Here is a 12,380-nt window from a genome sequence, read left to right as displayed (position 1 = left end):
ATAAGAAGCGCCATTTTTTAACACAGTTGAAATATAATACTACTGTTTCTGTATCATGAAATGTAGTTTTAAGAGTTTTTCAGGCGAGAATGTAGTTGTTTAAAGCTCAAATCTGTGGTTTATTTAAAGATTTATGAAAATTTGATCCAGTTGTGAGATCCAGCGATGACCGGGCGCTCGGCGCTCATGTACCCCGCCTGGAACAGCCTTTCCTCGGCTAGTCGTTCTGGCGTTTGCCGCGGACTCTGGCGTCTCTGTAGTGGTTAAACATGAGATATAATTCGTCTTGTCTATATCTAACGGGCGATTTTTGGTCTCGTGAATCTATAATTTGTTCCCTGGGCAATCGTTTTGGCTGTGGGGAAGTTTCATAACTTTATAAGCTATTTAACTTTACCGTTGTATGGTAAGACTAGAGCGCTGACTTTGTATGTTTGACTGAATTGTTTGCTTTATTTGTATAGCTTCGTGTACCTTTTACTTATACTTTTATAATGGCTAATATTGATAAAAGTGAAATTTAACAAAAAGAGACTGGGTTGAGTTTTGTCATTTTAAATTTTAATACAACGAAGATGATCTGTAAAGTTGTTTACTGCAAAATCTGTTGTTTAGTACAAATGCACATATTGCCTGGACCATATTAAAATGTTTAATATTTTTATATTATATTTAAAACGAAAAGAGGCAGGTTTGTGTTTTATATTTTGTTTTTTTATAAATAGGCGAATGTTATGTGCAGTGAATATAATCAATACGCGTTGCCTGAACCACATTTGTGTGGCTATAATGTTTAAGATTTCTTTAAATGAAAACGAAAAGAGTTAGTATGGTGTTTTATAACATATTTCGTTGCCTAAAATATACACAGAGATAACCAGAGTAGCAGAGCGAGCTGAGTGACGCTGCGTCAGAAGGTGGGCGGGGTTAGGATTTCCCAAGATTTTCCAAGATGGCGCCGCCCATACCCCCCATAAACGGCTTCAAAACCGTTCTTCAGAAAGTCTATGGGTGATGTCACAGACGCTTTGTCCATATTTTTTACAGTCTATGGTGTTAAAGGAATGTGACCACATTCAAGAGAGAGACCATGGAAAGACGGAAAGAATCTGCAAAACAGACTCTCCTGCATTCATTTATTGATGAACTGAATAACATGAAATGAACATGCATTCCAGAAAATTTTGTGCATTATTTACTGTCGTGTGTTGTGTCTTTTAATAATTTTATCTGTTGTTACTATGGTCTTTTGATACTATGTATCTTATTATACCACCAATGGTCAATGTAACCTTACCTGTATCATGTCTCCTATTTAGTTAATCCTCATTAACCCCTGACCCCTCGCCCACCACTGAGGCCCTGGATCCAACAGGCCTTGGCAATGCCTGCCATGCTTTCATGCTCCCAAAAGGGAGACTGCAAAACTGCAAACCTACCATCACTGAACGGGCAACCATCAACTCTTGGCCTTCTCGCAACTTCAGGATGCCACGGGACGTCCAGCGTGCCCTCAGCAGGCCAGGCGACTCACAACAGCCATGTGATCGAAGCCACCATGCGAGCTCCAACCCACAACAGCGTCGGAACCACACGATGGCAACTTGTACCAGTGACTTTTGACACTCAGGGACCCATCAACGCACTCCAATTTCAACCACTTCAAGAATTGTATCCACTGCAACCAACTATGCAAGTATCAATTTAATGAGGTGCTCTGAAATAAGCTGATGGTTCTTTTCATACTGAAATAGATCTTGCTCCATAGTTCTATTTCCTGCTCCCGGTTCCATAACACTCACCACTTTACCTATGTATGTATGTATGGATGGATGCATGTATGTATGTTTGTTTGTTTGTTTAGTGTTAGTTATGTTTGTGAGTTAGTTAATAAAACTTGTGCACAATATGGATGTGGTTTCTAAGTGTCTCTGCTTGCATACAAAGTCCCTTTTACGATCTTGATCTTGTTACATGCTCTAAGCACTGTACATGCTAAGGAATAAATATTTTTCAGTGACCATGAAAGATACACTTTTCTTAGAATAAATAAATAAATTAAATAATCAAAGAGTTCGTTGGAACTGATTAATTGATTGTAATATTAATTGGCTTACCTCAAAGTTAATCTAATTAACTGACCCAAATATTAATAATTAATCATAATTAATAATTATGGATTATTATTAATATTTCCCCTTTGAGCTAATATCATTACACTAGGCTATGTGATACAATTTTCAAAAGTCTTGTGAAGAAATCATCAGTATGGGTTTCATGACCTTATTTCAATGACATTTTTTTTTTTTTTACAAACCACACATAAACGTTATTATCTAAAAACTACAAACTTTTACATACATGCTGCTGACATATTATTGTAGCAGAGTTCGTGCTGAATACAGTGTAATCAGACTTTAGCCATGAAAATATCACAAGTAACAGAAATAAGCACAAATGTCAGAGCATGTCAGAACACCTCCAGGGCCCAGAAAACACCTCAGACCCCAGAATGTTAAAGGGCCATAAACAAGATAAAGCTAGGTCAGTCACTCACTGTCAAACAGTTTCAGAGACTGTTGAGTCTGATGGCAGCTGAGTCCAACGTGATAGCCTTTGACCTGCTGTACATGATACCCTTGCAGTGGTGGCTCAAGACCAAGGGGTTTTCCCCGAGGCACTCCGCATGATCAAGGTTACGTGCAGGTGTCTCCGCACCTTGGTGATATGGAGGAAACCTTGGTTCTTGTCCCAAGGTCCCGTGTTAGGAGCATTGCCATCGCGTCACATGCATGACAGATGCTTCTCTAACAGGCTGGGGAGCGGTTAGGGAAGGCCGCTCAGCTCAGGATCTATCGATGAGTCATTATCTCTCATGGCACATAAATTGCATTGAAATGATGGCTGTCTTCGTAGCATTGAAGCATTTCCTCTCAGACCTGTTAGGCCATCATGTGCTTGTTCGCAGACGTCCTCCTGTGGTCCCAAGGACAGTTGCTCTCCTTGAGAGCAGTATACATTACAGGGTACCAACAACTTAGGATCAGACATCCTGTCGATGCAGGGGCTGAGGCCTGGGCAATGGAGAATTTACACCGAGGTGGTGGAGCCTCATTTGGGGAGTGTGTGGCCAAGCGGAAGTGGATCTGTTTGCGTCTGTCCACGACACACTGTCGACTTTCAATTAAATTAAATTCAAAACACTTTATTCGACCCCAAGGGGCAATTATCAAGGTTCTCCCTCACTCACCCAGCTCCGTTGGAGCTGGATGCCATGGTACAGACGTGGCCGATAGTGATGCGCGGGTTGGCTTTTTTTCCAACCCGTGGGTCCCGCTTTCATGAAATTATTTTCTCCCGCACCTCGTCTTCCATCTTCACTTTTATTTCTCCATTTTTGTTGTCGTGGCTGGAGGCGGGAGCTGCTTGGCGCGCCGCTTTCGTGACGTGTCACGTGACGCCAAAGGTTTGGGGACATCACTCAAGTTACGTTGCTACGGCCTTCGTATTGTAACCTTATCAAAGAACCTAATAAAAGATGAAAATAGATATTCCCAAATATTTAATATAGGCTGGAAATTGCACGCAACATACATGAATTTTTTTTAATGACCCGCCCCAACCCGCCCCGCAAATAAAGTGACAATTTCTTTCCCCGGCCCAACCCGGGTTACCCACGGGGTCCGCGGGTTATGAGACGACCCGCGCATCACTAGTGGCCGAGGCTACATCTCTACGCTTTTCCCCCGATTGCTCTGTTCCCAGGAGTTCTGAAGAGAGGGTCCCCTGGGACGGAATAAGTCTACTACTAGTAGCGCCTTACTGGCTGAAGTGTGGTTCTGGGACCTGGTGTCCCTCCTTGACAGCTCTCCCTTGGAGATTCCAGTCAGGAGGGACCTTCTGTCTCAGGCTGGAGGCACGATTCTTCATCCCTGTCCAGACCTGTGGGTTTGGCCTCTTAATGGGGCCCAACTCATAGACTCAGGTTTCTCAACTGAGGTTTTTGAGACCATACTTCACTCCAGAGCTCCCTTCACGAGGAAACTGTATGCACTGAAGTAGAGTGTTTTCACTTCATGGTGTGGAACTCGAAAGTGGGACCCAGTTAACTGCCCAGTTGGTGTAGTGCTGGAGAAATAACTACAGGATCGTTTATCCCCAGGGTTATCCCCTTCCACACTGAAGGTTTACATGGTGACCTTAGTTGCCTACCATGTCCCTTTGAGGGGTGTATCCCTGGGGAGAAACCCATTGGCACATTTCCTCCATGGTGCTTTGAGACCAGGACAGGAGTATGGTGGCTTAGAAAGCCTTATTATATAAGGGGTATCCCAATAGGACCTCTCCGCTCACATTTGTAGGATTTTACAATCTAGACCTGGGCTCTACACCAAGTTCTCTGGTGCTTTCGTCTTAGTGTGCTCACTGTGATTCACACAGACAGGCACTTGTAAGCATGCTATTTGGGTATTGTCATTCCCAAAGTGTCCTTGGCGCAGCGCAAGTTCACTTGAGAGGGAATGTCTTGGGTTACAACTGTAACCCTTGTTCCCTAAGAAGGAAACGAGACGCTGCGTCTCACTGCCATACTCCCTGTGTCCCTGTGATTGACTTGCGTCGGCCTATTAGAAGCTGACAATGTTAGGTCTTGGTGCACTTTATAGCTGCCTGGTCCTGACCTCACCCCGCCTATGACGTTCCATCATGCCATTGGTCTGAGTTCACACACATGCTATAGACGCAATTACGGAGAGGCATTCCCAAAGCGTCCTTGACACAGCGTCTCATTTCCTTATCACAGAACAAGGGTTCCAGTCGTAACCTGAGACGTTTTTAGTGTCCATCCAAACATACTAAAATGCTTGGAGAGATGAGATCAATGTGGTTATAATTCATTTAGTTATTAATTATCTGTAAGGGCTCTATCTGTATTTCTAGGTAAATTATAATATTCTTATAGCACACATTTTTTTCTTAAGTTTATGGATCAGTTTCAGTTCAGTGTCATAGGAGGACAGTGTCAGATCTCAGAAATGATATAGGTAATTCGGGTCAAAACCCTTGAACATTAAACTCCCACTGTGTGTGTGTGGTCCTGATATGGGGACATTGTTTGGTCCCCATGTAGAAAACAGCTTCTAAATCACACTAAATTATGCTTTCTATGATAAGTAGGTTTAGGGTTTGGTATTAGAATATACAGTTTGTACAGTATAAAAATCATAATATAATAATACAAATTGATTTATATAGTACATTTCATACGCTATGGCAATTGAAAGTGCTTTACAGAAAGGAATTAATAAAAGCAAGGACAATTAAAATGGTTATAAAAGAAATTAAAAGAGATATTTGATACAGTTATAAAATGAATTAAGAGTAAAAAGGTAATACATAGATAAACTTCTCATCTGGCAAAACACCGGTGTATCATATTTTTCACAACTCCCAGTTTTACTCAGAAATTTTCCCATGGTGATTACACTGTGTCTGTGGTGTTATTTTACAGAGGATCTCTTCAAATCAAATTAAACAAATAAAATGAATTTAGGTCTCTGAGCTAATATCTCATACTTAATTAGCTTGAATATCCAGATGAACATCGGTTTTAAATGTTAATGCTCTCTAATGAGTGTATGATCTGATTAATGGATGTATTAATGAAGCTCTTGGATGTGGAAAGGCATTGGACAGCTCATTTCACCCTGGATCTTCCATAAAAAGCTCTGTTCACCAATGACTAGTTGCTGATGGTGAAACAGCCTAATACACAATGGTAGTGATTTTAAAACACATAATCATAATAATATTATGTGTTATAAATCATTCAGAGACAGCTGAACAGGCTGAATGTGTGTGACAACTTTGGTGGACTTAATGACACCTTGTAGTGTCGTAAGCTTTAGCTTGAGATAGCCCAATGCAATTTATTAACCCTTGAAACAATATACTTCCAAAATCACCTTTTCATAATGAGAATGGCTTCTGCTTCATAACATCCTTGGAACTAGCATTATATGAAAATGTGGTTTCAGTATTCAGGCGTGCTGCAAGTAATAAATAGATAAAACTAAGTAGATGCAGTTGTGTGATTACTGCAACAAACTGCTGTTGCCTTAAACGGATTACTGGATACATCCGTCTTTAGAAACACACACACACACACACACACACACACACACACATATATATATATATATATATATATATACAGGTGAAAAGGAAATATATTTAAATTGTCCTTTTTTGGACATACTTATATTTAAATTATACTATACTAAGTGCATATTAAATGTATTATTTTGAAACAATTTCAAGTATATTAAGTGTATTTCAAGTTATGCTTAAAATCAATTTTAAGCTATTCGCAATATATTTTAATATATTAAATTGTGCTAAAATGGAACAACTTCAAGTACATTTAATGCAATTTAAGTGTATTTCTGTACAGTTAATTTAAAATATACTTTCATACTTATACTACAGTTAGAATATCTTTGAAGCTTCATTTTAGTGTGCTTCAAGAACATTTCAATAGCATTTGAGCTCATTAGAAATGTATTAGCACTACACTACTAGTTTATTATAGAGCTGGGTTTTTTTTTTCAGTATTCAAAATGGTATATTAAAAGTGCAAAAATAATTTAATATAAATGTTAAGACACACACTTTGAAATCAAGAACACTTTAATATACTATCTTGTTGTGTACATTGCAAAATAAATACCTAGAGTACATTACAACATATATGCAGCAGCATATATAATCTCTTGAACAAAATACATTATAATACATGAAAGATCATTGAAATGCTATGGCAATGCTATTTTTATATATTTTTTGTTGTAGAACATTTCTGTTATACCTGTATTACTGAAAAGTACGCTATGAAAATTACATCACTAAATAAATAAGCATCACAAAGTTACGGAAAAATAATATGCAGAAGTGAATAATGCATTATTTACAAACTTCGGCCTACAAATGGCTGAACCAAAGAAGAGTTTAAATATCACATCTTTATCTTCAAGTGGACGGTCACTTCTTTGAGCACGACTCGCATTTTCCACAACTGAGGGCTTGTGGTTCAGATACTGTAGTATTTGAAGACTGAAGGGAAGAAGAATTAATATAAAATTAACCAATGATTAACATTGTTGTATCCATGTTTGAATATGTGTATTATAATTTGCATAGATATGCATTATAATTCCATTGTCTTCTCAGTTTACCTTTCAAAGCTTTGACTATATCCTCATCGATCTAGACATGAGTGTCCATTTTTATCCTTTTGATTGTCATCACTATACATCACTCTATGAGTTACATTGAACATAATATTAGAAGAAGCCCAACACCACTTACAGTGAGCAGAGTTCAATCAAAAAGATTCAATCAAAAGTCATTTGCAGCAATAAAGCAACCTGTGAGTATTAGACGGTATGTTGTATATTGATAATTGTGGTTTATTTAAACTTGGGTTAATTCCCATTACTGTTTTTTTTGGTCATGCTAACATGCACTCTCTTTATCTCCGTTAAAACGATTTAAGGAAATTAGAAGTTGTGCAAAACATTGTATGCCAATGTTACGACCCTATGGTTTGAATTTTGTTATATCTCTGTTGTTTTGTGAGTCTCTGTGTGTGTCTGTCTAGGAACGCCATCTGATTGGCTCCTGCAAGCTGATTGATGCCTTGTCCTGATTGGTGCAGAGTACTTTAAAAGACACGTCATCACTTCATCTACAGAGAGATCTTGTGTTTGAGCAGAGAGAATTTGTGATTTTGAGAGTGTTAAGAGTATTTTCAGAGAGAGTGTTAAGAGTATTTGAGACTGTGAGTATTGTTTGTTTGTTTGAATTGAAAGATGTTTGTATCTGAATGTCTTTGTTGGTATATTTGACCCTTTGCCTGTTTCTGACACTGATTTGGACTGCCCTTTTCAGTATGTTTGCCTGATTGTAAATATATTGTAAATACTGATTTTTTAGGGAGAGTAAAGGAAAGTAGGGAGTCTGATGCCAATTTTTTGTTTATTGTAAACTTATTTATTGTTTTTATTTATTTATTTATTTATTTATTTATTATTTATTTGTTTTTATTTATTTATTGTTTATTGTTTATTTGTTTATTGATCTCTGTTTTTGGTTAGGGAGTCAGGTTTACAGATTGTATTCTTATTTTCTTTTCTTTTGAGTTAGGGTTTAGGAAAGAGGTTTAAAGACAAGGTTGTTTTGTTTTTTTGGCCTAGTCAGCTCCTGAATCAAAAGTCCCAAATTAAGTAAATAAATTGACCTTTGTTCAAATACCCTGCATATTTCTGAGTCTTTCATGTTGCACCCTTTTCCCCTAGACGGGGCATAACATGAAATTGGGGGCTCGTCCATTGGCTAGATATGTTATTAGCCGAATTTATTTTGCTAGTTTATTTTTGTCTGTGTTTGCCTGGGGGGGTTTCTTTTTGTGTGGGAGGAAATATAGATATTGGCATGGCATCAAAATTCGAACTCGATAAATTCACGATCGCTCCTACAGAGGAGAAATTTGGAAAATGTTGTAAAGATGATTTGTTGTTAATTGCGGATTTCTTTGATATAGTCGTACATCGAAATGTGCTTAAGAGTGAGATTAAAAAGGCACTGCACATGGAACTTGTAAAGCAAAAGATCTTGCCTGGTGGTGAGAGTGTGGTTACGGGTGTTGCATCTCCAGCACTATCTGAGGATTTGGATGCTGTGGAGGCAGAGTTCAAATTTGACGATGGGGCTTGCATGAATCCCGTTAATCCTTCTGCACCGAAAGACCAATTGTTGGCGATCCGGTTGAAAGAACTGGAAGTGGAATTAAGCCGACAACAATACCAGAGTCAGTTGTTACATGTCCAAGCTGTTGAGCTCGAGACAAAACGAGACATCCGGCTGAAAGAGCTGGAGCTTGAACTAAAGTTTGAGCAGGCTCGGCATCCACCTTCTGAGTTGCGGGGAAATACCCCTGTGCTGAGTCCAGTAGGCGCCTCCTCTCCTCTCCCTACAGCGTCGCGTGCGTTGCCGGTAAGTCATAAAATCGATATTAGTAGGCAAATTTCGTTAGTTCCTATATTTAGAGAGAGTGAAGTTGACACCTATTTCACTGTTTTTGAGCGCATCGCAGCCACATTAAAGTGGCCTAGAAATATTTGGCCTTTATTGTTGCAATGCAAACTTGTAGGTAAAGCGCAAGAAGTGTGTTCTGCATTGACGCTTGAGCAAAGCTTGGACTATGACGCGGTTAAAACGGCCGTGTTAAGAGCTTATGAACTAGTTCCGGAGGCTTATCGACAGAAGAAAACGTGAAAACCCCCAGTCAAACATTTGTTGAATTTGCACGTGAGAAAACCACACTTTTTGAAAAATGGTGTGCTGCCAGTAAAAGTACAACTTTTGAACAGTTGAAAGAGCTCATTTTAATGGAAGAATTCAAAAACTGCATTTCAGAAAAGATAGTAGTTTATTTGAATGAACAAAATGTTTTGTCACTGTCAGAGGCTGCCGTTTTTGCTGATGAGTTTGTGCTCACACACAAAGTTTATTTTCCACCCCCACGTTCTTCACATCACACTGTTGTAGATCGCCGTCACAGTTCAAAACTGCAGTGGCTGCTCAAAACGATCAGACTTCTGATTCTTCAATGATGTTGCGGGAATGTTTTTATTGTCATGAGAAGGGTCATTTGATTGCTGCTTGTCCTGTGCTGCAGCGGAAAAATCAGAGAAAAAGCATAGCCTTTGTGCGTACTCACTCTTCCGATTCTTTTCTATCTATTGATCCTTCGTTTGAACCCTTTGTGTGTGAAGGAACTGTCATTTTCTGAATTAGACTCAGAACCCAAACCAGTACGTATTTTGCGAGAAACGGGTGCCGCGCAGTCATTTATTCTGGCAAATGTGCTCCCGTTTTATTCACAGTCTAGCTGTAATTCAGATGTTTTAGTTCAGGGAATTGAACTTGGTGTGGTCAGGGTTCCCTTGCATTCTGTATATTTATGTTCTGATATTGTGACTGATTTAGTTAAGGTGGCCGTACGTACTCAGTTACCTCTGAAAGGAATCTCTCTTTGGGAATGATTTAGCTGGAAGTAAAGTTTCTTGTCTCCCCGAGGTTACTGATGTACCTTGTGCATCAGAAAATTATGTATTGACTCAGGAATTTCCAAGTGTATTCCACTCCTGTGTTGTGACTTGAGCACAAGCTCGCAAGTTTGAAAATGAAATTGATCTCTCTAACTCGTTCATGAGTTCAGATTTCCCAGGTGTTGAGGATTCAACTGTGGATGTTTGTTCAGAGAATTTGAGCTTTGGACCTAGATTTGACTTTCCTTTTGACAGAAAACAGTTAATAGAGGCACAAAATGCTGATGATACTTTGACTTCATTTATTTATGCTGTGACTGACAAGTCTGAACTACCAGATCACGCTGTTGCTTATTTTTTATATGATGGTGTGCTCATGCGTAAATGGAGTACTGAGAACCTGAAGCATGACTGGAGTGCTGTTTTTCAGGTAGTCCTTCCAAAATCCTACAGCGACTATGTACTGAGTGTGGCTCATGACCATGAACTTTCTGGTCATCTAGGTATTAAGAAAACTTACACTAATCTCCTGAAACATTTTTTTCTGGCCTGGAATGAAGTCCACTGTGTCCCAGTATTGTCGTTCTTGCCATGATTGTCAAGTTGCTGGAAAACCGAATCAGGTTATTTCACCAGCCCCCTTAAAGCCTATTCCAGTGATGATTGAACCATTCGAGAAGCTTGTGATTGATTGTGTTGGTCCTTTACCAAGGACTAAGTCTGGTCACTCGTACTTATTAACTTTGATGTGCTCTGCTACTAGGTTTCCAGAAGCCATCCCACTGCGTTTGTTGAAGACCCCTACAATTGTGAAAGCAATTGTGAAATTCTGTACAACCTTTGGTCTGCCCAAGTTTATTCAGTCTGATCAAGGATCTAATTTCATATGTAGAGTATTCCATAAGGTAATGAAAGAGCTGAACATTCAACACTGCATATCCAGTGCTTATCATCCCCAGTCTCAAGGCGTGCTTGAAAGGTTTCATCGGACTCTTAAGACCATGATCAGAACTTACTGTCTCCAGCACAAGAAAGATTGGGATGAACAGGTTCCTCTTCTGTTGTTTGCTGTTCGCAATGCGGTACAAGAATCACTTGGATTCAGTCCAGCCGAATTGTTTTTTGGCCATTCTCTGCGGGGACCATTAAAGGTGTTACAAGAACAATTACTCTCTGAAAATCAGTTGGTTACCCCTTCTAAGAATGTGCTAGATCATGTGAGTTCATTTCGTGAACGTTTACATTCAGTGTGGCAACTAGCACAACAGTCACTAGCAACCTCCCAGTCCCGAATGAAAGGCAGATACGACAAAAAGTCTGTTCAACGCTCATTCAAGGTTGGTGATCAAGTTCTTGTATTGATGCCATTGCCTGGCTCCGCTCTCCAAACAAAGTTTATGGGGCCGTATGTGATTGAAGAAAGATTAAGTGATACTAACTATGTAGTGCAAACTCCTGAAAGAAAGCGAAAGACTTGTATGTGCCACATAAACATGCTTAAACTGTATGTCTCTCGTCCTAACTCTAAAGATTCTGCCGATTCTCCAGTGTCTACTCTTGCTGTTGTAACTTCTGTGGATGTGGTTCCTTCTGAATATTCTCCCTGCATGGATGATCTTCATTTAGGAAGTGCTTGTCTTTCTGGTGCTTGTTTGCAGAATTCTGAAACTCTTGTAAATCTCAGTTCTAAGCTTTCCCATTTATCTAGATCATCTCAAAATTAACTTATACAGTTAATTGACAAATATTCTGCACTTTTCTCAGATGTACCTACTGTGACTGTGTTGAAACATGACATTGATGTTGGTGATCGTCCTGTTAAGCAGAACGCTTATCGTGTTAATCCTGTAAAGCGTGAGGTAATGAAACAAGAAACCCAGTATCTCATTGAAAATGGTCTGGCTGTGCCAAGCTCTAGTCCATGGTGTTCTCCATGTTTGTTTGTTCCAAAACCTGATGGGACATCATGTTTTTGCACTGATTACCGGAAAATTAATCAGTTAACGAAGTCAGATTCCTACCCTCTTCCCAGAATGGAGGATTGTATTGATCGCATTGGACGCGCTAAGTTTGTGACTAAATTGGACTTGCTTAAAGGGTATTGGCAGGTGCCGCTTACAGAGCGTGCTTCTGAGATCTCAGCCTTTGCCACACCAGACGCCTTTCTGCAATATAACGTCCTAGCTTTCGGCCTCAAAAACGCTCCAGCTACCTTCCAACGTTTAATGAATAAAGTCTTAGCCAATGTGAACAATTGTGAGTGTTACGAGA

This window comes from Abramis brama, assembly GCF_963993115.1.
Source record: "Abramis brama genome assembly, chromosome: 3".
NCBI classification, from domain to species: Eukaryota; Metazoa; Chordata; class Actinopteri; order Cypriniformes; family Leuciscidae; genus Abramis; species Abramis brama.
The sequence above is the reverse complement of the archived record's forward strand: the minus strand, read 5'-3'. Positions refer to the sequence as shown.